Here is a 27287-nt window from a genome sequence, read left to right on the forward strand (position 1 = left end):
GGTGATGAGTCTTAGGGTATAATCTCCTGTTCTTCTAAGTAACTTTTGAACTAAAGTGACAATGGATAGCATAACTTTTATAGTGACTTACTTTTAAATAACTAAGATCTCTTTACCCTGCGTCTGTGGGGAGACTTCTCACTGGTAGTTTAAATGTAGGTAGAACAGCAGCATTGTTGTGGGATTGTATCTTGTTATCTCTGCCATGCAAGTAAAAGTGGTTGTGACTGTGTGAGTCCCATGTAACACTTCTTTCTATTTATGGCTGTGGAGCTGCCTTTCTTTTAATGGGATGGCTGGGAGGCCCTTCTTACCCTTCTCTTAGTCTTTCTAAATATGCTGTGTATACTTACACAGCTGTTAAAAAGGGCTTCTCTTCTTGGGTCCTGTGGAAAGAATAATATAATCCACTTGTAGTGATTTTCATCATTTAACACTTGCTTACCTTTTTTCAGGGTTCATTAAAGAAATTAAGGGCAGCAAGAAACCAAATTTGACTCTAACCCAGTTAAAGAGCACAAACCTAACTGATATCTATCCACTGATAATTTAGTAGGGGAGTCTAGATCTCTGGTTGAGAAGTGTCCTCCAGTACTTGCAACATTATGGTTTTGTGACTGAAGAAACAAAGGGGAGGATATTAAACTTTGTGATTTCCTCTGTTTTGTGGTAGTTGGCACAAAACTGAGGAATGGAGGCTGGTGTTTGCCAGAGAGTCTTGCTTTAAACAGTCAAATCCAAGAATGTTTCACTGATCTTTTTCTGTATTTCTTTAATAATGGTCTGTGGACATTGTATGTGGTACTCCATCTGCTATAAACAGAGTTCTGCTCAGTTTGAGAAAGAAAAAACAGGTAAGATTGTGTGAGGAAGGAGGAAAGTTTTTGGGGAATGTGGCTTTTGATGATTCACTTGGTCATGCTGCATTACTAATTATTAAGGCCTCCCATTCAGAATTCTCTAGAGCTGTGCCGCCTTCTGCTTTGGTTGTGAAGAAATACAGGTTTGGAATTAGCCTTTTTGTAGAGTTTCCTTGGTGAGCCTGGCAAAGCCAGTGCCTCATGTCTGGTATTTCATGTTTCTTTTGAATCTCATTAATGACATTTGTCTTGCTGCTTACAAACAGAATCTAAACATAGTATGGACTTTCCAGGGAGAGTAGGACTGCTTACACATCCAGGAAATACAGAAAAAGTTCAGGTATCAGTAGATACCTTGTTTGCTTCTGGTACTTCAGAAAGAGAGAAGTTTGTACATGTGAAAATGGAGGAGTTATCCAGGTGACAGCATCAGGAGCAGATCTCATGAAAATGGAGGAGTTATTCAGAAGGTGACAGCATCACTAGCAGATCTCCACTAAGGTGGGCTACAGTTGAACCCATCATTGTACCTTATATTTTTCTTGTTGCTTTTGCATTACATATCATGCCTGTTGCATTACACATGCCTGGAGATGCACTCAGGACTCTGCTGTCCCAAATATTTTATTAAAACATAATGAAGAAGTCTGTGCTGTAAGGTTATTTTTTCCCCTTAAAGCTGATGAGAGTAGAAGAAAGCAGATATAGGTCATAGAAAAGATCATAGAATAGTTATGGTTGGAAAGGACCTTAAGATCATCTAGGTCCAGCCCCCTTGCCATGTCAGGGACACCTCACACTAAACCATGTCACCCAAGGCTCTGTTCAACCTGTCTTTGAACACCGCCAGGGATGGAGCATTCACAACTTCCTTGGGCAACCCATTCCAGTGCCTCACCACACTTACAGTAAAGAACTTCCTCCTTATATCCAGTCTAAATGTCCCCTGTTTAAGTTTTAACCCGTTACCCCTTGTCTTATCACTACAGTCCCTAATGAGGGGTCCCTCCCCAAACAATAGTTCAAGAGGATCAAAGTACGAGTGTGTAGCTAATTTTGGAGGGACAGTGAAGAGACTATCCACAACTATTACTTGTTTCGCATGACATGCAGCAGATTCCTACACTATGCAACCTTCCTATTTTCACTGTTTCTGCTATCAGTATTTTAAAAAATTAATTAACTTTAGTTCTCGTATGATAGCTTATTCCACAAACTTCTTCTTCCTTTTCAGTATCTGCTACAGCTTTATTTGGGTCAAAGGTTTCCACTGAGGTATAACAGAGTTTGGTATTTTTTTTAAACAGATGCTTATATTGCTGTTAGCTTACATAGATGAATTAAAAAAACATACTCTAAAATTCTTGGCTCCCAACATGGTTCACTGTATAAGGGCTTAACTACTTAAACATTCAAGGTGCAAGCATGAGGTAACAAGGTGTAAACAGAATCTTATTTAACTCTCATAACCTGTCAGTCTTAGAAGAAAATTCTCATTTTCCACAGTTTAAAAATTATTAATGTGCAAATTCTGCCATGCCAAGGTAACTTCATACTCACAGTTCAGTTTATCCACGACAGCAGCCTGGGCTCAGGACATTTGCAGTAGTGTTGGTTCTTCATCAAACTACTTGGGATAACGACCTTTCTTTTGTGGGTGTTTCACAAGCGAGCAATGGTTTTCACAGGATCCTAAGGCATCACTTCATGTGGTGGCACAGTGAATATGATTTTGCTGTTGATGTTTAGCATGGCAAATGCTGGGAAGTTTTATGTTCAGAATAATGAATAGAGTATTGTTTGACAGTGGATTTATTGTCAGATGTGAACTGACATTCAAATCATTCAGTGGAACACTTCTAAAGCTGCAAAATATAAATTCTGTGGGTTTATGAGGAAGCTTGTATTTGTAAGAGGTGATATTTGGGAACCTTTTTCTTGGAATAACCAGTGTGCATTCAGGGCAAATGTCCCTTGCACATCCTCCCTTACCTCTAGCTCCACTCACCATGTTCAGGGTTAATGACATTGAGTGGATTTGCTGCTGAACTGTTCCTCAGGTGCCTCTCTGCACTCACATCACACTTGTTCCTGCTTCGCTGGTCTTCTATCCTACCCAGATGATAAGTGACAGGGCTTAGTAAAATCAGAGGAGGGATAAGGTATTCCAGGTGTCCCGTTTGTGTGCTGAGCCAATTCACAGTCTGCAGATGATAATCCTTTGTGCAGTTGTGGTCACAAGCGTGTTCACAGTGTGGCTCATTAGAGGAAGGAGGAGTCTCCCGATATGTGTTCCCTCTGGGACATCTTGATGAATACGCTGTGTGTATGACATGTAGCCTCTCTCTCATCTCTTCCAGGTCTGCTTGTTTGGTATTTTTTTTTTTTTTTTACTGGTCTTTTCTCTCCCATCTCTTTTTTGTACTCTTTCTGTCAGTGCCTCCCCAAGATGCAAAACCTTCTTTCTTCTGGCCACAGTAAGCTGAACTTCAGTAGCATCAGGGAGGGCGTCTGGCATCCCAGCAACTGGGGACTATGTTTCTGTTACATTATCTTTGTATCTCAGGGTGGCACTGGAAAACTGGCTTTTTGAGTGCCTTTGCAGAGTAGAGTGTGCTGTTCAGGTTTGTTAGTGTTCCTTCTGGTTTCCTCCCCCTATGTGTATTCCTTCCCTTAATCCACTGCTTTCTTTTTGTGTTCCACGTTCCCCACAGGCACTTTCTTTTTCTTCCTCTTGGCTGTTTGCTGTCTTCCCCTTCTTTGGTGCATGGAAGAGAAACTGCTGAGTTTTGTTAGCAGTAGCCATAAGCTTGTTCTTACAGTAAGGACATGGAATGCATCCAGGGCATGCCTTGTGGACTGGATTAGCTGTGCAGTTTGCTGTATTATTTTCTTGCAGGGGAATCAGTTTAATGTTAATTTAGAAATGGTATAGTCTCATTTGCGATCTAAACCAGCTGAATTGCTTGGAGAGTATCACTTGAGATGTTTGCTTCCTCTGTAGGATAATTCTTCTGCTAATGTGCCCTTTTGTGGATGATTGTCTACATGTCTCATCAGTCTGGAGAGGCTTGTTTTTAGTGCTGTGTGCTCTCTGAAGAGTTTATTTTTAAATAGTTACTCAAGCAACAATCTTCTAAAATGCTGCAGTGTTAGGAGAGAAGGAATGAAAATGTTCAGTTATCCTCTAAAAGGGTAGATCAAAAAAGGAGTATTTGTCAGTTATATTCTCTAAGGCTAGCTGAAAATATTGGTGAAACTGTGTTCTAGAAGATGTTCACTTCATAATTTTGTTCTTCAGAACTCTTCTACTCTAGTGTAAATTGTGGAAATTTTCAAACTGAAGTATTGTCAAACCCAAATACTTTATTTCAGGAACTGCTGTGCACTATCCTTCGTTCTCTGCTCTAAAAAGATGACTTATTTTCACCTGTGATAAATTCTGCCATCTTAAGATAGACTGCATCTTGTAACTTTAGCTGTCATGGAGCAGCAAGTAATTTTGCTATTACACAAGCAAAATAACTATTTTTTTGAGAAGCATTTTTTGAGAAGCATTGTGTAAGTTGTCTTTCTTTGTGCCAAGAACCCGGGGACTTTACTGTTTACCCTCTGCCAGGAAATTTCAAAGAAAATGTTTTTGAAGAGGTGAGGTATCCTTGTTGTGTTGTACTCCTGCAGCATCACAGTGGTTCTGCTTTATATAATTTTCTTGCTTAGTCTAAAGCCTTCAGATGAGTTGTGTCAGTACAACAATTACATGTGATGAAGTTATTGTATTCATTTGAAATCATGTCAGTGATGTCACTGATTAATTGGATGATTAATCAAATGTTGCAGAATGTCACCTCCAAATATAAAGGGTTGTCTTTTCCAAGTCCTCATTCCTTTGTTGCTCTATTCCTGTACTCTTCTGCTGTTACAAAAGGCCCTTTGTTTTTCATTTGACTGTTAAAATATGCTTACTTTATGCTTCATCAAACTCTCAATGAGCTCAGGGTTTATAATATCAAAATTCTGGATCTCCAAGGGTGAGAGAAGCTAACAGATTTCATAAAGCTACAGGGAACAACCAACATACAGGAAAACATCCCAGGCAGTCAGTGTTTTTTGTGATGGTAGAGAAAAAAGGTGGTGAATTCTTTATTATGCATTCATAACTTAAAGGCATGATGATTTCTCACAGTCATCTTCTGCTGGTGAATTCAGCTATTTGGCATGTTATTTTGGTTGTAGAGTTTTAAGAAAGTAAGGAATTACAGAAACATGAAGTATAACAAATCTGAAAGAGGAGGTAGTGAAAAGAGGAACAGACGAAATGCCTGAGTAGGTTCAAGACTTGACCCAGCAGGCTAGAGTCTGGTGCACACCAGCTGATCTTTCCCTATTGATGTCACAACAGAGGTGGATCTTGAAGAGAAGACTCTGAAATGGACTGGGAGTAAAGTGCTGTAATATTAACACAATAAATTAAGATGAGTTTTGATTTCTTCTGTTGGATTTGAGGATGTGTTACCTTACAGTGCTGTGCTAATTACAGCAATTCAGGAAATGATTCACAAGAGTGGGTAGCTGAGCCTGGTCCTTCTAACAGCTGTCTTAGCTTCAGCTGGCTTGACTTATTTACTACAATTGTGCTTCATTTGCCTCAATGGCAATTGCGTATGCTCAGTTTTAATTCCTGGGCTGGAGCCCTCTGACACCTGACAGAAGAATGGGATTTGACTTCAGCCTGTCCATGAAATCAGACACTTTGGCTTGTATTTAGAAAAGTTTCTTTGCAGTGAAATGGGCTAGAAGGTGTTTTCAGTGCTGTAAATTAAATGTTAGGCAGTGTAACACGATCATGACATTTAGTGCTGTTACACTGTCTATTGCACAATTTTACTGGGGTTTACTGCTTGTTTCATCATGTAGCCTCCAGTATGGAGACAACTTCCTTAATAAGTATCAGGGAACCTGAGAACGAGTAGATTCTGTGATCCTGTTCTCAAATGCAGTAATGACTTAAAATATATATATTTTTTGCTTATAAAAAACTATATTCTCGTGTTTCCCTAAGTAGAAATGCAAAATGCATTAGCATTCCCATTTGACAGGGTAGATCCTGCTGTGCAAAATACAAGTTGCTGTGACGTATTGGAGTTTATGCCACAGTTCTACACAGCAAATCCATGCAGTTGTCTATGGAGTTTCAGTTATGCCAGCAAAATCTTTAGGTGGCAAGAGCAAGGTCATGGATGTGATTAACTTGCATACAGCAGTCCTTGCTGTGGAAAGGAATGCTTGGCAGGCATTAACTTTTTATAACCTGGTAATATTTAGGTGCTGCAGAAAAATTCATTCTGTGAAGGTCTTGAAAATGGTGGAGGCACAAACATTAACCACCCTCTTCTGCTCTGGGTTCAAAGGGGCTTTTCTTTAGAGGTGGAGGGAGGAAGAACATGATGGGCTGACCAGGCTTTTGATAAGCATGTTCTAATCTGTGACAGCTAACAAGAGCACTGAAACTGAGCAGCAGCCAGTTGCTGGGCTGTGTCCTCACCTGCAGGATGGAGTTACTGTATCTTAGGGTGGCTATGGGAGGCCAGTGGTGGAAATGAGCTATGACCTTGTGTCCCAGGCAAAGCCCTGACCATAAGTAGTTAAAACTTGGAGAGGAATGAACTGAGGTCAGCATCACAAATAATCTGTTCAGTAAATAATTTTCATTGTATACTGGCTCCGTTTTTTCACTCATTATTTGCTCCACTTTTACCTCCTACACACACACACATGTGCGTGTGTGTGTGTGCATACACAATTTTTCTGGCTGCTTTATTCCATCTTGCCCTAGTTATCACCTTCCCATGTCCACTTGCCACTGTGACCCACCTTCTGGGTAAGGCGCTGTAGATGATAGGTTTACTGTGAAACCACCCTCAGTCTGGGGTGGACACCTATGCTCAGTTTAGAAAAGCAAGGCTGTTTTCCAGCTGCTCCTTCCTGCGAGTCTGCTTGCTCTGAGCACTGCAGTGGCTATACAGAGTGCAGCACAGGGGAGGCAGAACGCTGTTCAGCCATTCACAGAATTAAGAGCTGTTGCCCACCTTTTTTTCCCATTGGTGGCAGGCTGTGAGCTTCTGGGTGAGTGAACATCAGGTACGTGGCATGCCTTGTTCTAAGGTTGGTGGGGAAATCCATTAAACAGTCATGCTGTTACTGGGAATTTGGGTAAATGTAGGACAAAGCAATGGTTAATGCTAGAGTCTGCAAGACATAGCAGGCTTTGATGCTAGTGCTTGGACATGATGCTATGAAAAGAGAAAAAGCTATTAAGGGTCCTGTATCTGAGGATTCACAAAAACCAGCTGGAGGAAAAAATAGGGTTTTGGGGGTTGGGTGACCTTGAATGTCTGCTCCAGTGGAACAATCCACATGTGACTGGTATTTAGGAAAATATTTTCTGGAAGGCTTTTCTATTGGTGGGGGAGGGTGGGGAGCACGTTAAATGTCCTGCATCTATTCAGAGATCCAGTCTGAATTTTTTCAATGAAAAATTCATTTCAATAATAGCTGCTACTTGTCACCTTCATATGTGATCTTGTAAATGCTTCTATCCCCCAGCTCCTGAAAGATGCACTGAATCTCCTTTTGTGGGTATTAAATTGACTTTAAAAAGCCTCACAGAATGAAACAGATGCTTAGCAGACTACTGTAGCATGGCAACTATTGAGAAGACAGACCGTGCATAATCATAAATATATACTTTTAGGTGTGTGGGGGTTTTGGCTCTGCACCAGATCTACAGGCCAGTAACTCTTGCTTGCTTTTGGAGCCTCTCTATTCCTTCCCTTTCCCTTAGGGCACTGTTGTCCACTTCATTCTTCTGAGATTTTTATGCTTTCCATTGTGTTTTCTTAAACAAAAAGGCAGCTCTAGAAACAAACAAAATTCCTTTCTTGTTTGACTTCTGCTTTTCACTTATAAAAATGATTTTCCTTTCCCTGGCATGGCAGCATTATTAAAACCAGGACTTTTCTCAGCTAAGCTCTGTTACTGCAGAGCCAGTGGGGTAAAGTAAATAGAGTGCTTGCTATGAGAGTTGTGTTTTCTCCCCTTGGTTTAAATATTGATGATAGCAGAGTTACAATACTTTGAAGATATTAAATCAAGACAACTGTTCATTGTTCTTAAAAGCAGACTTTAGATAGAGCTTTCCTATAGCTATATTGTTCAGTGAAGTGCATTCCTTTTCAGTAAACAGGCTTTACAGCTCCAGGTTCTTCAGATCTGAAACAATAGAAGCAATCATTAAAACTAAATACGAAAGGAAAACAATTCCAAAGGGAATGTTTTTAGGAGTGTCTTGGGCAGTGCCCCTACCTCCAGCTGCTCTGTTTTTGTGTTGTTTTTTTATCCTGGGGGTGCTGTGTCCTCTTGTCACACAGCACAGCTGTCTGGATGTGCATAAAGAGTCTGATCGGAAAAGTGATCTGTGTTTAAAAATAACCTTGTTGGAATACAACATAGTGAACCTGCTTGGGTTTACTGTATGGTCCCGCAACTGTTGTGATGGCATGCATAGGCAGGTGGGGGTGGTTTGGTGGTGAAGTGAGGATAAGGCTGCTCTCAGTGCTATACTTTGTAGAGGGGTAAGCGAATGATAAAAGTTTTTGCTTGATGATGTTGTATTGGGGTGGACTTAGTTGATACCTGTGGAGAGAAGGGAGGAATGTTTTCAGGAAGTGTTAAAAGGCTGTAGCTTCTATGAAAGAAAAAGGTATCAAATGCAAGTTAGTAAAGGAGAGCAGATACAGTTAGTGGTTAGATGAGGTGCCATAAAATCACTACTTCTGTTTTTAATCATCATTATTTTTCTGGTGTAGGGTTTTGGTGCCTAGGCTTGTGTTCTGACAATGTTCTGTGTCTTTAGGGACCCAGCTGAGAGATGGAAGGAGCAGCACTTCTGAGAGAAAGTAGTTGTTCTGTTACCTGGTGTCTGCTTTCCCTCTTAGCTCATCGAACTTCTTCAGGTGTGCTTTTGCACTTGTCAACATGGTCACTTCTGTCTGTATCAGCTGGGTTTCTAATTAAAAAATCACTTCTTCCTGTACATGGCCTCATAATATTTGTACTAGCAAAATATATGCTACTTATCCATTCTTGATGACTACTGAATATCTGAAAAACTTGAGGCTTCTAATAACTGAAGCAATGGCTGCATTGCCCTGCTGATTGGCCATTAGGAGCAGCTTAGGAAAAAGTTGGAACATGGAACAGCTGTGTTGATTTGTTCTTTTTTTGGTAAAGCTGGTTTGCAGCTGGATATTTAAAGTACCTGTATGTGTTACACTGGATGATTCTAGCCATGTAGTTCCCCTTTGATTCCTCCAAAGGGCTTTGCACTGATTCAGAAAGGCACCTTTTACTACTATGTGGCCTTGGGGTGGTGTTTTCACATAAAAATAAGTAGGGGTGGACCATATGTCAGGCCTTGTTTGTGAAGGGATTGGATGGAATGGACTTAAACCCTCAGTGTACTCTGGGAGTGATGGGAGGTGACTTGTCTCACTTGTCCTGGCTTTCTGGAATGGAGTTTCTTGCCTCTGCAGAGAGACTTGAAATAAGATGCCCTGCCTGCTCTGTGAATGAGGAGTGCAAACCAGGCAAAGTCAGTGTCGCCTTAAAAATAAATGCTGGTGAAACATCAGGGGCCCTATCCTCACTGTGTCTCAGTGTTACTCAGTTATACAAACCTACAAGAGAAATTGAAAGGAAGTAAACCTGGAAAAGGACCTAGCTGTCTTCCCTGTTTCACATAACTTCCGTAGGAACCAGGGTGGAGTATGCAGAGGAATGATACTGATAGTTGCTTTCTCCTGTACTTTGCCCTCTAGTTTAGATAGGCACTTGCAGCACTGTAGGATTTCTGTCTGTGGTCTGTTCCTATCTAGGAAAGCAGCGCTGCCTTTTAAACTGCTGAAAATACTATTGATCTAACACTGCACTGGAGTTCTTTCATCTCAAGGTGTTCTGGCCTTTTACAAAAGCAATAAAAGCATGCCTTCAGCTTTTGAAGGGAGATAAATGAAATGCAGCCTTATTGTCTTGTAGTTGACCTTCATAAGCTTAGGCATAGGTAGGATGATAATCTAGGTCTCTTCCTGTTCCTGGGATCAGTACGTTAAGAGGACACTTTTCACTATCTTGCAGATGGTGATATATGTGTTTGTGGGCATGAATAGCAACTAATGAATATTTATGCATATACTAATGAAGCCCTAAGTCTGTTTTTACATATGCACACGGGTATGGATTTGCAAGATACTGGGGTGGGTGTGAATAGATGCAGGCCTGGGAAAATTGTGATATCTTGTAACTGTGCCACTTGGCACATACAGTGTATACAAAGGCATACTTACAGAACAGTATTAAAAAGCAAATATTCCTACCTTCTCTTCCCTTCCCAAGAGCCATGAACCCTAGGGGTTCTTTTTAAGCATAACTACCACTTGCTGAACATCTTAATGCAATCCTCGTGCTTCCTGTGACTTTGTGAATGGGAACTGCTGTTGTTTAACACTGTTTACATCCCCAAGAGGGCAAGCCGAGTGCTCCTACAGGTGAGAAAGTGAATGGTGTTAAAGTGAACCTCACAATAGTTGATATTCTCTGCAATGTAAAATTTATGTCGCTGGTGGTGAAGTGGCAGTTTCATTGGAGTGCGTGTTGAGAGTTATTTCTTGGGAGGGATGTATGCATCAAGTTCAGGCTGTGACAGAAGTGTCCCTTCCCCCTGTGCTTGCTGTTCTTGAGATCAGTGATTCATAGTTACATTGCAGAATATGATCTGCTGGAAGTTGGTATTTAGTTACAAGAATGCTTCTGAAATTAATAGTATCATATAATTTGCCTAGCTACAGTGTTATTGAAGCCTCTCTTAACACTTGAAGTATTTCTGAAATTTCCATCATACCTGATGGTCCCCACGAGCCACTTCTGTTTCTTTAATGAAATTATATTGTAGCCAAAACTTCAGTATTTAAATCTGAAATATTTCTGTTGTTGCAACTATCATTCTGATTTAAATGTTGAAAGAGTGCTGATTCACAGGAGGGGAACACAGGGTTATTTATTAGCTAGTCCCTTCTGTAATTTTAGTATAATGCTAGTTTGGGCAGCATTCATACCTGCTGATTTCTTAAGTTGTCTTATTACAACAGGTGAAAAAACCTGACGGGCAATGGATGAACAGTTTCATACAGTGGAAACTAGCGAATTAATAGGCAATCCAATGATAGGAGTTTCAGACTTCAACAGAATTGGAGTTGATAACTGAGGATCAATATGCACATGCTAACCCATATTGCAGTATGTAGCATTCTGCTTCTGGTATGAGACAGTGTGTGCTACATCTAGTTATGAGGGGATAGATTTCCTCCCTTGAAATCACTATGCCCTTGGGTATCATTTTTTAATATCAGGCACTGTGACTGCAGATGCTTTCTTCCCTGTTTGTTCTTGTGTGCCTTTTGATTGTGGTCACACTGAATTACTTGATTGCAAACTGACTTAAGGAAATAACGTCCACAAGTTGTTAGGTAGCATCTTGGAAATCTTTCTCCGTGTGCTTCAAGTTAACTGATAGGAAAGAGGGAGTTCAGTTTGTCAGGGCTAATATGTAGAATCTCACAGAACTCTTTCTGCTCCTGCTTCACATATTAATAGGAGTGAAATATCAGAGTAACAAAAAAAAAAAGAAATTGGTACTACTGCCTTCAGGAGGGAAGCAGGCAGAACAGCTTTACATGGCTTCTGTCATCTTAAGTCAGCTTATTCACTATAGTAAGCCTGACGTGTATTTTTTTCATACTTTTGAAAGACTCCAGCTTTTTATGACTGTAGCACTTCCGACTGAGAGGGGGAGGTTTTCCTGTGTGTGTAGAAGTGTTCACTTCTGGTTTTGTAGAAGGATAATTAGTGAACGATTCCTAGACCAGTACTGGCACTGGTGATGAGGCATGAAAGGAAGTCAACACAACCCCTAGACTGGTCGCTGTGTTTTCTTATTTTACATAGGAGCATAAGGGGCAAATATGAGAATGTGCAGTTAGCTGAAGGAAGTATGTATGGTGGCTTTTTTTTGGCTCAGCTCTGACTTTTTAAAACACTGAAATGATCAAATGACTTGCTTATTTTCCTCATCTGGCTATTTTTTTTTCACAGACTCATCTAAAATACATTTCACAGGTTCTGAGTAGGTTTTTCTTGAATGGCTGACCTACTGGATATGAAGGCACAACTGGGACTTCTTTGTTGGTAAACAGCAGTGGTTGATGGTAGTGATGATACCTGGCTGTTTTAAACTTCTTGTTGTAATTTCTCTTTTAAAGACAGAAATCCCCTCTTCTAGGCAATTGGACGAGAGGCCACAAATCTAAGCTGGAGCTGTTTTTTGACTGGAGGCCTAGGAGGTACTTGTTCTGTGATTGAGTTATGTCTTCAGCTTCCGTATGCACTCTAGATCTCTGGTTAAGGAAAAGTGAAAGGCACCTTTCCCCAGTTTTCTTTTGTTTAGTGATAGTTGTATCAAGGGTCTGCTGTCTCCCTGTTTGATGGGGTTTTGTTCTTTTGTTGTCATTTCCCTAGGGCTTTCTCACATAAGAATGTTATAGAAGTAGTCTCTAAGCCCAGGCTGCATTGCAACCAGAATCTGTGGGCCAAAGGTACTTCTTACTCCTCTTGAGGATCAGTTTTGTTATGCTAGACTGATAGATTTTTATCTTTCCAAGTGGCCTTCCTAGCAAACCTGAATTCAAATGATCCATTGAAGCTATTTTGGGACCCCAGGCAGATGTCAGCTTTGTGCTTCTTCCTTCTTCCTGGTATCCATAGTGAGCTGTGAATTCTGTATGTTCCACAGAAAAAGAAGATTCATGATTAGAAATCCAAGGCTGTGACCCCAGTGAAGTGTCAGACTTGTAAATACAGAGAATGTTTAAGGTTAGTTTATGGGAAGGAAAAGCCCCACTGTAATCATTTAAGTGCTAGACAGCTTCCTTCTTTGGAATGGTTATCAGAGAAAGTGAATCGTTTACTTGTGCTTCTCCTGTAAGTGCCAGTTCTTTGGTGGGGGGAAGCAGAAGGTCAGATCTGGGCTGTGAGAGGAGCCGGCTGCACTTCATGAAACAGCTTTGGCATAGGAGGATTTCTCACATTTGAAAATTTCCTCTACTTTTCTGCAGAAGAGAGGCTACTTGAAAGATGCTGTGTGTTCATAGTGTGTTCATATTTTGTATGTTTTGACTGAAAAAGGCAAGATACTTCCATTTCCTACTATTGTTGCATAGGGCCCAGAGCAGCACTATCAAGTGCTTGCAGTTTACAGTAGTAAGACTTTTGAGTTGTTTTTCATGTGCTTGTGAATTACCAGGCTTATGGTCCCTACTTGTGTTTGGGTTAAGCAGTGGAGATTCATTTTGGCACACTGAAGAAATACTTGCCTTCATTATCTTGTTTCCTTGAAAATGCTCTACTGCTTACAGGTTTCAACTCAACTGCATCCTATGCTGCGTGAGTGAAATTTCAGTTACATTTTTGTCAGCTAGACAATGTGTCGTGTTCAGCTTTTCTGTGACAGAACTGGTTTTCTCTTGTGCTGAAAAGACATAAACATTCCTAGAACAAGAGAACATACTTGGATTTGAAGAAATTTAATGGGCATTAGGGTAGGCATGCCAGTTCTCAGAGCTTCTCTGAAGCTGCTTCTTGCACACTGTTGCAGCCTGGTTTGTAGAAACATTATGTTCTCTTCTACTTACAATGTTCAGACATTACAATGGGGGAGAGCTGTTCATTTCGCAAACATGCAGTTATTGCAGTGCTGCTTGGTTCTTCTCTGAAATAGGAGCAGAGGCACCAGATAGTTAAATTTGGCCTGGTCAAGTTACTGGTGCTCTTTGCTTTAAGACAGGCCTGTTGACATTAGCCCAGTTCTGACAGAGGTGCCCTATTCTAGTCTCTTTTGTTAAACAGGTTTAAGTATTACTTTCAGCAATAATGCGTGATATATATCTTGTCTAAGTAAGACTTGTTTATAGGCCCTATTACAGATAGGAGAAATAAGTCTCAAGTATGCATCGAAAGCGTTGTTTTGAATATAACAGGGACAGAATAAGTGAATTCTGCAGAAAACTTGTGTGCCTCTTTGCAGCTATCCCCCTAAATGGGAAGAGCACAAGCACTTTTTGTTGTTTGCAGTGAGGTGTTAGAAATACAGCATTTAACAAGTAACAATTTTTTTCCCATTCTGTTCCCAAGGAATGCTCTAATGCTCCTGGTGTTATTTTATGTGCTAGAATTATCTACTTTACTGGGCTACAGCCCATAAACCAGACCAGCTGCTTTGCATCTTGCTTTCTTAGCCTTTTCCCTCTCATGTTAGGAAAGCTCCATGTTTGGAGGAGCACAAAGCACTCTGTGCAAAGAAGATAACTATAGGGTTGATGTTTTTAGGAAAGGGCTTGGCTCTATCACCAGTTGCTGTCAGCTTGGTCTGTATTTTGTTACAGGACTGATACGGCTCTTGAAAAGCCAGATCTTTGTGTCCTTGTATTTGAAGTGCTAGACTGGCTGGGGAGATCCTCGTGTGTGTAGAACGTGTTTGTGCATGTGTATTCTTGTTTTGAGTAGGGCAACATTTAACTGTTGAAGTGAATTTATCCTGCTAGTGAAAGGGTCTGGGCTGGCATCTGTAGGAAAAAGAAAGGATGATTAATGGCATGGGCAGGATGTGGAACAGCAGAACTTGACTGAGGGTGTTCTGTAGTTTGGGGTTTGTGGCAAGTGTCCTTGATTATGACTTTGTTATTTAACTGTGAAGAAGGTTTCTGACAATGTGGATACCTGTGTGGGTGAAAGCCATCCTTGCACTGATAGGTGTGCTGGTGTCATTCTCAATAGTGAGGATGTGATGTTCTGCACTCTGTCTAGGTATGCTTCCAAGCTCTCTGAGGACGCCTTTCTAGGATTAGACACAGACACAGCAGAAGCAGCTGGCTTTTTGTGGCAAAGCTTGCTTCTTGTAGGACTTCCTAGAGGGCCTAAGGAAAATAGGATTCAGATCGTGGTAAGACTTGGTGGGATTTGGATGTGCAGATATTTTAAGCTCTTCTGAAAATAGCCAGCTTTATAGACCTATGTAAGAACAAATGTTTAGAGAGGAGATAGGCATTTTGGGAAAACTGGGTAATAAACTTTGGCCATTATAATCACTTCAGAGTAAAGTGCTGTAAAGCTTTTTGGTATCAGTTTTTATAATTTGGACATCTTTGTGTCAAAGCAGCAGCTGTCTGTCACATAGTTTAGTAGTTGTCCCCGTGTGATTAAGGTGATTTGATCCATAAAGTTGTGGTGTGTTTTGTGTGGGGTTTCTCCCCCCTCTCCCCCCCCTTTTATTTTTTTTTTTTAAATCATGGCTGATTATTTTGAGGAATAAGTTGGCAAATCCAAAAATAAACTTGAAGTGAAATTCAGCCATATGAGGAGCTTGAATCCTTGACAACCTGGGACTCTGGACAGATTAGTTTATTAGAAGTTAACTTTGAACTGAGGAACGTCTCAATTTCTAGGCGAAGGGAAAAAAACCCAACCAAATGGACCCTGAAATAGTTAGTGTTGGGAGTGTTTTCATAGTGTTCTTGTTAGAACAGGACTCTGAATTAGGAAAGGATTTACATTATGTGAGCTTGGTGAGTTTATTATGTATGTGACAATTTAATCAACCTGAATTTCATTTAGACTTTGAAGGTCATATCAGGAAAGGCCGCCTATACAGATACACTCTTGTTTTGTGTTCCCTGATGGCTGTGAACTGTTAAGGAGAAACTTTCCAGTCAGGGAAGAATAGACATTGAATAGGTCTTCTGCAGAATATCAGGAGCTAATTTTCCAGCTTACTCTGTGTTCTACCACTCTGAGGAAGGTCTGGTTTTTTTTTAGAAGAACTTTATAAGATATATTGCAGATATATCCTAGTGGAAAGGCAGAAATCAATCTAAGTGGAGAGGAATCTGGACTTCCTGGTAGGGGGCATTGATAGTAAAAAAATACGAGGAGCTGTCTGCAGAGCTGGATGATCTGTTTTGCAGTAGCTATCTCTGATGGGGGTATATTCAGATGTGCAGCCTGTTCCATGTGTCTACAGTATTTCCTCTGAAATTCTGTTCTTGGGATGGTATCCTGCAAATTGCTGCCAGTGAACTGACAGGCATATCCTCTCCACAGTTCAGGAGACATGGAAGGCTTACTGAGGAAAAAAGGAGGAAGGAAGGAGAGTGCTTCCATTGTAGTTTGAGCTAAGATAGTTCTAGCCCTATCTTGCACATTCAGCTTAGAGGTCCTGAATCACTTCCCAGTCACAGGGATTCCAGGGTTACTTTCAGGTTTTAAGGTCAAGAGAGCTTTAAGCTCTTGCTTTTAAATCCTGCCTCATAGTCTGTGTGCTGATGTTATGTCTGCCTTAATTTTTCCAGCACTGGTGCTAGTGGTCCCCATTTGAATCTGAAGGTGACATTGTCTCCTAGATCAGAGGTTTAAATTTTGCTTTGCTTCAGCAACCTTCACTTGTGGCTTTGTAGGAAACAAATTATTTTATTGATAAGCCTTTCTGTTAAATGGAATAAACAGTTAACTCTTCAAAGTAAACATAATGTAGGACAGACACAAAGATGACTATAGTGAAATGACTTTTTGATGGACACTTCTGTTTGTGTGACTTCTGTTCACTTCTGCAGTAAGCCTGGAGATGATTCTTTCTGAGGATGGCCTCTGAAGAGACTGTACAAATAGACTTAACAGACACATAGCATAGGCAGCTGGATCTTAAAGAAATACTAACAGAGTCCATTCACCAACTGTTAACTGAAAGTATTTTCTTATGTAAGAAGAGCATGTGAATCCACAGTTACACAAATATGTTGATGGAGATATAAATGTAAAATAGAAGTTGAAGTCTCCTCTTGGAAGTGGCCTGCTAGCTGTTAATTCTCTATGATTCTGATACAAAACTACCTAAGCTTCTCAATACATTAGAAGCAGGTTTGCAAATTGCCAAAGCAACTTCTTGTCACATCCCTTGTGTTGTTGACTCTTTATCTAACAGCTCTTTCCAATTAGTTGGTTTGTGGCCCTGAAGGGAGATTATCTTTCATGATTTCTGTGCCTCAAGTACAGGAAGAGTCTGAGGCTTCCCTCATTTCCCCTTCTCTTAAAGTATGCAGAAATGTGGAAAAAAACCCTATACTATTTTACACCTTTGTACTTGTGATGTTAAGATAAGCTGAGGCTTCATCCTTCTATTAAGGTGTTATCAGTGTTATTTCTGCCACTTTATCAGGTGAAGTAGCCTCTTAAAAGCAAGCCCTAGCCACATGTTTGTTTAGTACTTACCATAAAGCCTTCCTTCCGGATTCAGGAACACTGCCATAAGGACTCTTTCAAGTTCAGGGCACAGTGTGGATATTGTGGGAGAATATCTCCTGTGGGAGAAGAACAGGTTTGCTGGATATTCATCGAGTGGTTTCTAAGTGGTTGCCGTGCTTCCTGACGGAGAGATGTTTGGGTGTTGCATTGGTTCACAAAGAACTGGGGAGGGTAGCTGTGCTGTCCAAAGAAGCTTATTTATCACATCCCAAAAAAGATAGGTTAGGCACATGGCAGTTGCATACCATCATGTCTTATCTTTTCTAGAAGAACTTGGGTAAGTCTGCTGGTCACTGGCTTTTTTTTCCTTCCCGGTTGGAGTTGGGCTCAGACTGATTTGGGGAGCAGGTGTAGATTTAGCTTTTTGTTTCATGTCTAGTTCAGGGAGATACACATTTGGCATTTAATACCATTAGTCCAGCAAAGTCCTTGTTCAGATCTTTGGCTTAGTTTAAATAAAAGTAACACACAATTCCCACAGGCTAGCAGAATTTTAAGGGAGATATACTTAATGTGTGGGGGCTGGAGGCTTCACTTTGTTGGAAATCCGTTGAATTCTTTGGCCAAGCAGTGGCTGAAGACCTCAAAATGTATGCAGAAACATTGGCTTTTTAAGCAGGTTAAAACAGAAAATGGGGTCATGGATTTTTCTTACTGTATTACTCTAACGTCAGTGTTCTTTCCATCTTGCAGAGCGTGGTAGCCAATGCTGGTACAAAGATTTGTAAGTCATGTCAACTGTCTAGCTGAAGGAATTAATAAAAATATGCAAGTCTTTTCTGGCTAAGTGTGTTAAATTTGAAACTTTAAGATGGTTAAAATTAGTTAATCTCTATATAGGACTACATTACTTGGTTTGAACTTTGTAGTTAATCCAGGACTTGTCTGCTATTGTGTCGTATAGCATGCTGAAGAAAATGCCAAGCCTTAAACAGAAATACTCCTGATTGGTGGGAAGAGTCTTAAGATGCTGCTGAAAGTAGTCTGGTAGAGCTGTTGCCTTTCAGCTTAGTTCCTCCCTTCAGGAGTTTTATGGTGACCAGGTAACAATCTTGGCTCTAGCACTGGTTTAATTGTATGCTAACGATATGTTAGATGTTATTCTGGGCAAGATCAGCTAGCAGGGTTCTAGACTTAAAGGGGTAATTCCTGCTTCTGCTTATATTCAAAATAATTAGTGATAGCCCAAGTCTTTGAGGCTGCAGCTGTGGCAATCTGAATCCAGTCACGTGCTGAAAGAAGTTAGGTTTGTCTCAAATAATCAGCGTCTGTGAACTGCTTGCACAACTGTTCACCTTTCTCTAGACACACAATAAAATACTGTGTTTTATTCTTAAACAGTAATTTAAAAGTTTTAACTTGCATAGAAGCATATTCAGGGGATATGGGGTGTAATAAAGCATGAAGAATTCTGATCTAATAAGGTCTTGGAGATGATGCTGCATTTGATACTTAGCCACCTAAGTACCCAAGGTATGTGTGAGGAACAGTAACAATAAAACAAAGTCTGGAACTTTAAGTAAACAAATGCTATTGAATATAAAGTAACCAAAGGCTTACGTGCTTCAAAACCTGCAAAGTGAGCAAGCATATATATGGTGGGGAAAATACACCTACCTATAAAAAGTACATCTCGTATTCATAGCTTCCCCCCACAATCCCAAAGAGATGTTTCAATGAAATGAAAATAGTTATGTGGAATAGTTCGTGCTAGGGAGAACAAGCCCAGAAATGACGCGTACAGGGAAGTTTCTGACTAGATGTTTTCATGAGGCTCTTGTACTAGCCTGTTCTTCCTTGCTGTGGTGTAATCATATGGAGTATGCAGGCCGGTCTTTTTTCCTCTGCTGAAATTTAATTTGGAAGCTAGGGGAGAAAAATATTTACTCCTTGAATCTCAAATTGTCCATAATACAGCAGGGCTCCTCATCATCCTTACCTCTGAGTCTCATCTGTTGACTTGCATGCAGGTACTGCCTGCTCCTAACACAAACCGCCATTGGTGGGGATCAGGGTACTGGCTGCCCGATAGACTCTTTGTTGGAAGAAGAATTCTCTGTCCAGTGTAACAATTTGATTCCACCTTGCTCCTGCCCCACCAGTCTGTGCAGAGGGGTATATATGATGAGCTCATGTGATCTCCATGGTTGCATTACATGAATTGAAATGGTGGCTGTATCTGTCTGTCGTTGAAAAGGAGCCCATCCCTCCTTTTGCTCCCTCTTACTTTCTGTGTAGCTTCCTTTCTCTTTCTTCAGAGCACCCAAGTTGTCCTGAACTTCAAATTGGGTAGAGGGAGGGTCTGTCTTCTGTTGTCTTCTATTCTGGATGCGTGGTGGCTGTTGCTGGTGTTCATGATTGGCAGATGTATTTTGTTTCTAGCAACCAGCACCTTTGTGTGTGTAAAATAAGCTTTTGGCTAGAAGTGCCAGATGACTTGTTTCAAACAGACCCAAATTTGGACACTTCCTGCTCCAAAGAGCTTATTTGCAAATTACATTGCTCTCCTCATAACCTTCACTTAGTGTCCTTTATTCTAAAAATAGCTACTGCTTGTGTGATACTTCAAGGACTAACGTTTTGCTTATTTTCAGCAGGAGGCTGACAGGTCTTTTAAAGACTATGATTCATGTAATAGTTTATAAATAAGAAACTTTGGCTGAATGATGGAACACTTTAACTCTGACTTGTAGTAAACTGTTTACATATTACATATTTCAACTCACAGATTATTGTTCTTAAAGAGCATAAATATTAATACAGTTTCTTTGCTGTTCCTTCGGGGCATTTTTTTTTATTCCCTTGGGCCAAGGACTGGTCAGAAGGGCATGTAAGGTACTACAAATTGAGACATACTCGTGAGCTAGTCATCTTTAGGTCCTTGAGGCAGCAGTAGTGACAGAAATCTCTTGTGCTGGGAATGATTTCTGTTTTCCTTCAGAATCTTTTTCAGGTCCAAGCTTTTCCTGTCTGCTTGTTTCTGTACGCTGATCAAACACTTTCGTTTTCAGTGTCTAAATGGCTTCAGAAATTAGACTTAAAAGGGTTGCTTGTTTACCTCATTTTGTTTTGTTCTGTCAAGGTTAGTAACACATCAGCTCTGGAGAGAGTGAATTAAAGATTTGTAGCACAGCAGCTTTGGAGAGAAGATCCACGTGTGAATACTGCTTCGAGAGGCCTATTGTCAGGGCAGTTCAAAAGGTGCTTGTGCAATATGATTCATCTTAAGAGCTTTATTACAGAGGAGCTAAGCTAATTGTAGCTTCCCGTTTTTATAACACCTAAGGCTTACCATCTCTATGCATCTATGGTGCACTAGCAGAAGAGAAAGCTATTGCTGTGGTAACCTCTGTGAGCCTGTCATGCGTGTAGGTCCTGTTATGTTTGGCACTCCAGGGAAAGGACTGCCTTTACCATACACATTTGTAGAGCTCAGCATGTGACCAGATGCTATGTCAAAAAGTTCAGCCTGGAGAACAGCTCAAACTTGGGTGCTTTTGGTGTTACGCTGACGGAACTTTTTGGATTCTTGAAGCAGTGTTTTGTATTTATTGTCCGTAATTTCTCTCCCCATGCCATCTCCAGAAACCAGTGAGGCCGCTGTGCATCTCTGTGCTTGTATATGGTGAAGGAAAAGTCGGAGAGATGGCCTCTATGGAAGCATTATTAAAAGGTTAATGGAATCAGTTACTACTGGTAGACTTCTAATGTTTTGCTGCTTAACTAAGACGAGTATTCAGTTGACGAGGTGTTCAAGCAGCTCCTTCTTAGCCACATTCTCAGTGTAGTGAAGCTTGTCACAGGTTCTCTCTGTAACAAATGGGGGTTTGGTATTAACCTGACCTGAGACAGCTGACGAGTCTGAAGAAGAGTGCTTTCCAGTTCATGTGGCTGTGCAGTCTTGATAAATGGCTGAGTGGCAGACTGTTGCTATAGCAAGGGCGGAGGCTATCTGTCTGTGAAGTTTTGCCTGTTACTTTGCATTTCAGCATGGTAACTGGGACTGAAAGTGGTCTTTTTGTGGTCCTTCTAGTGGTTTTGTTTGGGTTTTTTTGGAGGGTTTTGGTGTGGGATGGGGTGTTGTGTTTTTTGGTGGGTCTTATTTGGTGGTTTTTAGTGTTTTCTTTTGATTACTGTTTGGCAGGTGATCTGCAGTATGATGACAGGAAGTTTTGTAGTCCTTTCCAAGACTTGCCCAACCCTAAGCACCAGAATTGTTCTGTTTGGCTGATGCTGAATTCATTTCTCCTGCCCCTTATTGTTCATCCCTTGCTTTACAAGCTATTTGAAGGCCAGAGTTTGACCACATAAGTAATCCCAAGAGGGTGCAGATACAGTCTTAAGAGAAGCTGTCAGTAAGGGGATTAGGGAATGTGCTGGGGTAATAGAAAATTCTGAATATGCAAGAAGAGGAAAGGCGTGTCAAGACGAAGAGTTTTTTTTAGAGGCTTTAAGATGACTAAAAGCATATTTACTAGCTCTTCTGTTTTTCTAGGAGAAGAACAACTGGCTCCATTTTAAGAATTCCCCATATTCATGTCTTATGGGCTGACTTGGCATAGCAGATAGTTGACATGTGGAGCACTTCAGTTTAGGGTCATCAGTTCAAACACAGCCTTGGTCAGCAGTGGAAGAAAGCTGTTACCACTAGAGGTTTTTTTTTAATGAAGTGAGCTGGCAATCTGTCAGGCTCTTAGGGCATGTGTTTCTGCAAAACTGCCATAAATGGTACTTGCAGATGACCTTGCAGGCAAAGAGTTAAGAAGGTGTCAGTGATAATCCAAAGAAATTAAGTAGTCATATAGGGAGTAACAGCCATAGAGCACTCATGCTTGTACAGCTGATAAATGGAGTGTTTATACATTCCTTCCTGAACCTCAAATAAGAAAAAATAGTCAGCAAAGTGGCAAGAAGCTTCTAACTACATCATCTACATTTTCACTTTCCACATAAAAATAGAAACCCATAATGGTAGCGTTGCTGGGTAGGCTAGGCACCAGTAGAGTTGTGCTTTCATGGCCAGAATAGGCAGTCCTTGAGTTCCTTTTGACTTCTAATCACCTTTTTCTATGTACCAAGTTACTACTTCTTGTTCCAGTGGCTTTTTTCAGAGCCCTGCTTGTATATACTGTTCATTGGAGGTGCTGTGCTGAGATTGAGGCCAACTTTCCTTCACTGGAGTTGGCAGCCAAGTGCTTAATTTCTGGGGAAAACTAAAGAACTTCCTCTGTCCTCTTAGGAGCTTTGCATGGAACATTCTTGCCCTTCTGCCTCCCTTCGGAGTGAAGGATGAGACAGTACCATGCTTCTCTCCACCTCTGCTGCTGTTGTTAGGAGTTTAATTTAATAATTTGCCTGAGCCACTGAGGAGGTGGTCTCAGTGTTGTGCAGCATTCGTAAACAGTATTTGCACTGCAATTTTCTTGTTGTCTCCTCCAGCCCACTCATATATTTTCCCACCTCCCCCCACATGCATGCTCTCAAGCCAAGCTAGACTACTTTATGCATGCAAGCCTAGTTATTCCTTAGAGAAAAAACAACAGATGAAAGTAACTGGCCCTGGAGCTTCTTACTGAGGATAGCAATGCTAAAAGCTGTTTTGCCTGGAGACGTGAACTTAAAATAGGTCTCAAAACAAGTGTTCTTTTTCCTCTTCTCCCTTTCTACCTCAATCTTGCCACATTGTGGTCAGAAATCCTTATTTTAAAGTTTATGACAGTTCTGGATATTTTCTTTCACTGAGATCCATGTGCACTCTGAAATACATGCTCCTTACATGAAATTATCTCCTCTAGGGAGAGAAGAGAAAACCAACTGCCACATCACCAAGGGTTTGTCTGCCCACCGCCCTGTGTGTTTGTGATGGGGGGAGAATAAAAAAGTGATAGTAATTCAGTTCTCCCTAAAATGTCTGTATATGCTCTAAGAACTTCAGCAAAGAGCCTCATGGCTCACTCTTACTACTATGCTGTTACACCTGATCTACCCTCACCCTTTAAATCACAGATGATAGATTCCTGCTTTACACCTGCACCTCTTTCACTATCTGCCAAAGAGTGCAGGGTTTAATGGATGAACTGAACTCTGTCCTGCCTCAGTTGGTAGGTAGTGATGTAAGTATGCATAACTGAAATGCATTGGTTTTTCCCTGGAGTGCAGAATTGGAAAACAGGAGGTTAGCCAGCAGGATATATGTTGTTGTTCTAAAGGAGCAGTGAAGTAAGGAAGCAAGAATGCTGGAGCAGCTTGCTTTGCTGCACCACGTAAGCGATGGCAGCATCAGTTGAGAATTCAGAAAGTGCTTGGAAACGGGCAAATTTTATGTTGCAGTCAAATAGAACTCCTCATAGTGGAGGCTTTGTGGAGGCTGCAGTAGCTCTCTTCTACAATGGTGCTGAGCTGGCAAAAAGTGGGGTTTAAACATGGGCTTGAATGGGCAGAGGCTTGAAGCTGGACGCAAACTGAATGACAGTAGTTAAATTTAGTTGTTGCTTTATCTGATCTAGCACTTTTTCAGGAATATCTCATCTTCCTGCTTTGAAGATGAGTAAATAGATTTCCTACTGAGGACAGTGTGTGCTTTCCTGGCTGCAGGATTGTTTCCAGCTGAACTTCTCTTCCTGTTTCGTTAAAACTTCTCCCTTCTGGATTTTGGATGCACTTGTTACCCACGTAATTCAGATTTAATTGTGCCACATGAAAATCTCTGCTGATTTGAAAAAAAAGATCTAACCTGGGCTGTCTAGGTGAGTCATAACCCTTTAATGGATCTGGAGGACCATGTATTTTGGCTGTGGAAAGAAAGATGCAAAACTATTGTAGAAATTGTAGTTGTTCAAGCTGTGGTTGCTTTCTGCCTGCTGAGGCAAAGCTTAATTAGCTACTTCCTTGCAAACATATAATTTTGTGATATCTTTAGCTGCTTTGTGGTACAACTTCACCCCATGAAAGACAGATCATCACAGATGGTTTACATTTTCCCAAACAAAGCATACTCCAGGAGGGTAGGCATGCTCTGGAGCTCTGCTCTTTGAGCAGCTTGCTAGCTGAAGATGTTAAATAATGTAGGCTTTCAAGCTGAATAACAGTAACTTATGGGAATACATTGGGGTTGGACTAGATGACCTTTTATGTTGCTTCCAACCCCAGCTATTCTATAATTCTGTGAAGAATTTTGGCCTTTCAGAGCCATATTGGTAGCTCACAACTTTAGTTGAAACTTGCTAGTATGAATGAAGTATGAATGAATTGAGGGAGAGGGCCTTAAACAGCCTGATCTAGTGAAAGGTGTCCCTGCCTGTGGCAGGGGGGTTGAAACTAGATGATCTTAAGGTTTTTTCCCAACCCTGTGTATGTAAGCTTGTGAACTGGTGCTCTGAATTCTCAGAGAATCAGATGATAATGCTTAAAATGCTTGAGCCAGAGCCTGAAGCTTGATCTTTGAAAAGTTTTCTTGATTGTAAGTGAACTTTAGTAAAAAAATAATATGGCATGGTCCTATAGAAAATTCCATTATATTGATTGTTTTTGTACCTCTTCTTGTAAGTGTTGATGATGTATGCTGAAGAAATACTTTGAGCTTACTTTTCATTGTATAGCCAAAATTGCATGGAAGCCTTAAGAGTTAAGTCACTGTATAAGTGACTCACTTGCACTGAGAGCAAGAAAGGGACAAATACGCTTGACGGGAAGTGCTTTGAGGGTTTCTTTATGCAAGTAAACATGTACATTTACTTGGATAAAATTGCAGGTTTTGTTGAAATACATTTTGTGACTCTTGCTAGACTTTCAATATGTGGTTAGAAATGGCTTTTTAGCTTTGACTTTTAAATTCCTCAAGCCTCTTATAGTCTGACTAAAAAATATGGCATGACATCTACAGTTAACTTGCGAAGAGAAGTAGCTCTAATTTGCGGTTTGTGTGGATACTGTGTGACTAATATTGAATATAAATGATCACACTAAAAATCGGAACAGCTACAATCACCTTTCTCTATACCATTCTTATTAAATTATCATTATCTTTGTTACAGACAAATTAATTTTTGGTTTAGCACAGAAGTACTCCCATTGCAAATGTGTAGATTTTATCTGGTTGACCCTTTGGGAAACTTCTGGGAGAATTCTGAATGGGGACCTGGATGTCCTGGTCCTTTGAAAAGCTGTTTGGAAACCTGTGTCACGTGAAGTAAAAGCATCGATGCTGAAAAATTGACAGGGATGTGGAGAACAACTACAACAAAAAAGTATTCAAAAGTCAGTGGTCATGTGTGAGTGAGTACTGGCCAAGTGGAAGCATTGGCAGAGGTGGGAGACCTGTTTGTTGTACTAGTGCAATTAGACCAGAGTATAACAGGTAATATCATACAGCCTTGATTTCAGCATCATCTGGCTTTTGAATGCATGATAGGTGGACACCTTTGTAATTAATATTGTCTGACAACATGTACTTTGATTTTTGTTTTATTTTTAAGCTTAGAAACTGTTGTTCTGGAAAACAGTAAGTATTCTTTTTATCAGAGGGTGGTGGTGGCACAAGCTCTTGCACTAAAATAACATTCGCAGCTACTAGATTTCTGACAATAACCTGGAAAAGCAATTCTGTTCATTCAGGAACTTTTCACCTAATGTAATGTATGCTACCTTTTTACAGTGTGTTCCCTGTGTCAAGATTCCCAAAGAAATAGGATAAAGGTTGTCATCTGTCATGCTCCATAGCTGTGTTGTATGAGGGCTTGAGGAGCAATGTCTTGGGATAAATACTTGGGGTCAAGTATCAGGTGTTCTGCTGACCTGTGAACTCAGTGTGAAAAATATATTTTGTCAGGCACCCAAATACTCTAGAGCTCCAAGAACATTAATGGATAGTGTGGATAATATTGGAGTTCAGATGTTCTGTTTAAACCCTTAAGCATCAAACATTACAGTAATTCACATTCCACGAGCTTATTGCCCATGCATGAAAAATAAACTGGAAATTTGTCTTAAGTTTTCTGCAAAACTGTAGGACATATAATCTAGACAGCTAAGGCTTATTCCTCCTGCTATTTTTTTTTTTAATAGTCTAATTTTAAATGACTTGAACAACAGACTTCCACAATTTCCCTTGAGTGTGCCAAGTTGATAATAGAGCAAACATGCAGTTTGACTCTCTTCCACAGCACTTCTGGTGGGTATGAGCTTTTCTTTACTGTTTTGTCACAGTTCCTGATGGCAGCCCTTTGCACTGCCCCGGTTGATGTTCTTCCAGGTGGTTTTGGGAGCCAGTTAGCTGTAGCCCTAAAAAGTCAAATTAGGATCCTGGAACGAAATTCTGCTTAGTGTACAGCAGCTGAGAGCACAAAAAAAGGCAGTGACAAATCAACAGGGTTTTAACACTGAAGTTAAATATGTGGCTATTAAATGAGCAATTGAAACCTTTCTTAAAAGGGGTAAGCTAGGTGAAATGGATCTGCATTTTTAAAGATGTGTTTCCTTGAAGTGTCCAGAAGACCCGAACTCAGTGAGAAGATCTAGACAAACTAATTTTTCTTTGACAGTAAGCAGGCTGGGTGTTCTTGGCTTTTGTGCTTATGCAACTTCTAGTTCAACTTAGTGCTACTGCAACTAAAAGGGGGGTGGGGGAAGAGCTTTTTTCCAGACATGTTGTCATACTGAGGTAATTGGAGCTGCAGAGTCTTGTAAAATACTGAAATACTGACACAAATCTTTTCCTCTGCCAAGAACTTGTTGATATTTATTATTTTTTTTAATCAACTTTCACGACTTTGCAAAATGAGGGAGATTACTACATGTCTCACAGCCTCTTGTCTAAGGTGTAGGAGTATCTGTAGGTGCCTCTTCATGATGTGCATAAACCAGCTGAAGATCCCACTAGTGCCTAAGGGTTGGGTCCCATCTGACAAGAAATCTTGTGTTTCTTTTTTCATTTCTCTTGTGATAGTTTGCAGCCGTGTGAGGAGT

At 40.6% G+C, this 27287-nt stretch overlaps 2 protein-coding genes across 28 annotated transcripts in view; both read left to right on the forward strand.

Moving 5' to 3' along the window:
• LOC133264792 (aldo-keto reductase family 1 member B1-like) overlaps positions 1–27287 on the forward strand; it is a 134430-nt gene that overhangs the window by 98287 nt on the left and 8856 nt on the right. The window lies entirely within an intron of this gene.
• MICAL3 (microtubule associated monooxygenase, calponin and LIM domain containing 3) overlaps positions 1–27287 on the forward strand; it is a 183882-nt gene that overhangs the window by 29314 nt on the left and 127281 nt on the right. Inside the window, exon 1 of one of the 27 annotated variants that reach the window (XM_061444688.1) lies at positions 6640–7001. The exons of the other annotated variants lie outside the window; for them this stretch is intronic. The gene's annotated coding sequence lies outside the window, so the exon portion shown is untranslated. Of the gene's footprint in view, positions 1–6639; positions 7002–27287 lie in introns of those variants that run through there. 27 annotated transcript variants of the gene reach the window in all.

This window comes from Pezoporus flaviventris, unplaced genomic scaffold (genome assembly GCF_033815535.1).
Source record: "Pezoporus flaviventris isolate CSIRO_AGI_PZ_B2104156 unplaced genomic scaffold, CSIRO_AGI_Pfla_v1 ptg000002l, whole genome shotgun sequence".
Lineage (NCBI taxonomy): Eukaryota > Metazoa > Chordata > Aves > Psittaciformes > Psittacidae > Pezoporus > Pezoporus flaviventris.